The sequence below is a fragment of the Arachis ipaensis genome, chromosome B10, assembly GCF_059453495.1.
Source record: "Arachis ipaensis isolate K30076 ecotype BB chromosome B10, ASM5945349v1, whole genome shotgun sequence".
NCBI classification, from domain to species: domain Eukaryota; kingdom Viridiplantae; phylum Streptophyta; class Magnoliopsida; order Fabales; family Fabaceae; genus Arachis; species Arachis ipaensis.
In genome coordinates, this window is record NC_142435.1 from 77,936,370 (window position 1) to 77,938,731 (window position 2,362).

The 2,362-nt window shown below is 42.2% G+C and overlaps 1 non-coding gene across 1 annotated transcript; it reads right to left on the bottom strand.

Moving 5' to 3' along the window:
• Positions 1-477: 477 nt before the first annotated feature.
• Positions 478-581, bottom strand: LOC148580520 (small nucleolar RNA R71). The gene has a single exon (XR_015896546.1). It is a non-coding gene; the product is annotated as a small nucleolar RNA R71 (small nucleolar RNA).
• Positions 582-2,362: the final 1,781 nt, after the last annotated feature.

Sequence of the window (2,362 nt, forward strand, 5' to 3'; positions counted from 1 at the left end):
ACTCTGAAGAGAAAATTAAGAGAAGCTAAATTACAACAATCCAGAGATAACCTTTCAGAAATTTTCGAACAGGAAGAGGAGATGGCAGCCGAAAATAATAATAATGCAAGGATGATGCTTGGTGACTTTACTGCACCTAATTCCAATTTACATGGAAGAAGCATCTCCATTCCTGCCATTGGAGCAAACAACTTTGAGCTGAAACCTCAATTAGTTTCTCTGATGCAGCAGAACTGCAAGTTTCATGGACTTCCATCTGAAGATCCTTTTCAGTTCTTAACTGAATTCTTGCAGATATGTGATACTGTTAAGACTAATGGAGTAGATCCTGAAGTCTACAAGCTCATGCTTTTTCCTTTTGCTGTAAGAGACAGAGCTAGAGTGTGGTTGGATTCTCAACCCAAGGATAGCCTGAACTCTTGGGATAAGCTGGTCAAGGCTTTCTTAGCCAAGTTCTTTCCTCCTCAAAAGCTGAGCAAGCTCAGATTGGATGTTCAAACCTTCAGACAGAAAGAAGGTGAATCCCTCTATGAAGCTTGGGAGAGATACAAAGGACTGACCAAAAAGTGTCCTTCTGACATGCTTTCAAAATGGACCATCCTGGATATATTCTATGATGGTTTATCTGAGTTATCAAAGATGTCATTGGATACTTCTGCAGGTGGATCCATTCACCTAAAGAAAACGCCTGCAGAAGCTCAAGAACTCATTGACATGGTTGCAAATAACCAATTCATGTACACTTCTGAAAGGAATCCTGTGAATAATGGGACGCCTATGAAGAAGGGAGTTCTTGAGACTGACACTCTGAATGCCATATTGGCTCAGAATAAAATATTGACTCAGCAAGTCAATATGATCTCTCAGAGTCTGAATGGAATGCAAGCTGCATCCAATAGTACTCACGAGGCTTCTTATGAAGAAGAAGCTTATAATCCTGAGAACCCTGCAATAGCAGTGGTGAATTACTTATGTGAACCTTATGGAAACACCTATAACTCATCATGGAGAAATCATCCAAATTTCTCATGGAAGGATCAAAAGCCTCAACAAGGCTTTAATAATGGTGGAAGAAACAGGTTTAACAATAATAAACCTTTTTCATCATCCACTCAGCAACAGACAGAGAACTCTAAACAAAATACTTCTAATCTGGCAAACTTAGTCTCTGATCTGTCCAAGGCCACTGTGAGTTTCATGAATGAAACAAGGTCTTCCATTAGAAATTTGGAAGCACAAGTGGGCTAGCTGAGTAAAAGGATCACTGAAATCCCTCCCAGTACTCTCCCAAGCAATACAGAAGAGAATCCAAAAGGAGAGTGCAAGGCCATTAACATAAGCAAAATGGCCGAACCCAATGAGGGAGAGGAGGACGTGAATCCCAAGGAGGAAGACCTCCTGGGACGCCCAGTGACCAATAAGGAGCTTCCCTCTGAGGAACCAAAGGAATTTGAGACTCATCTAGAGACCATAGAGATTCCATTGAACCTCCTTATGCCCTTCATGAGCTCTGATGAGTATTCCTCTTCTGAAGAGAATGAGGATGTTACTGAAGAGCAAACTGCCAAGTTCCTTGGTGCAATCATGAAGCTAAATGCCAAATTATTTGGCATTGATACTTGGGAAGTTGAACCTCCCTTGTTCATCAATGAACTAAGTGACCTGGATCAACTGGCATTGCCTCAGAAGAGACAGGATCCTGGGAAGTTCATAATACCTTGTACCATAGGCACCATGATCTTTAAGGCTCTGTGTGACCTTGGTTCAGGAATAAACCCCATGCCCCTCTCTGTAATAGAGAAACTGGGAATCTATGGGGTGCAAGCTGCTAGAATCTCATTAGAGATGGCAGACAATTCAAGAAAACAGGCATATGGACAAGTAGAGGACGTATTAGTAAAGGTTGAAGGCCTTTACATCCCTGCTGATTTCATAGTCCTGGATACTGGAAAGGAAGAGGATTAATCCATCATCCTAGGAAGACCTTTCCTGGCCACAGCAAGAGCTATGATTGATGTTGACAGAGGTGAACTAGTCCTTCAATGGAATGAGGACTCCCTTGTGTTTAAAACTCAAGGATCTCCCTCTGCAACCATAGAGAGGAAGCATGAAAAGCTTCTCTCAAAACAGAGTCAACCCAAGCCCCCACAGTCAAACTCTAAGTTTGGTGTTGGAGAGTTTCAACAATGCTCTGAACATCTGTGAGGTTCCATGAGAGCCCACAAAATAAATATAAAAATTGAAAATATAGTCAAAAACAGCAGAAGAAAAATCACACCCTGGAGGAGCATCTGCCTGGCGTTCAACGCCAGAACAGAGCATGGTTCTGGCGCTGAACGCCCAAAATGGGCAGCATTCTGGC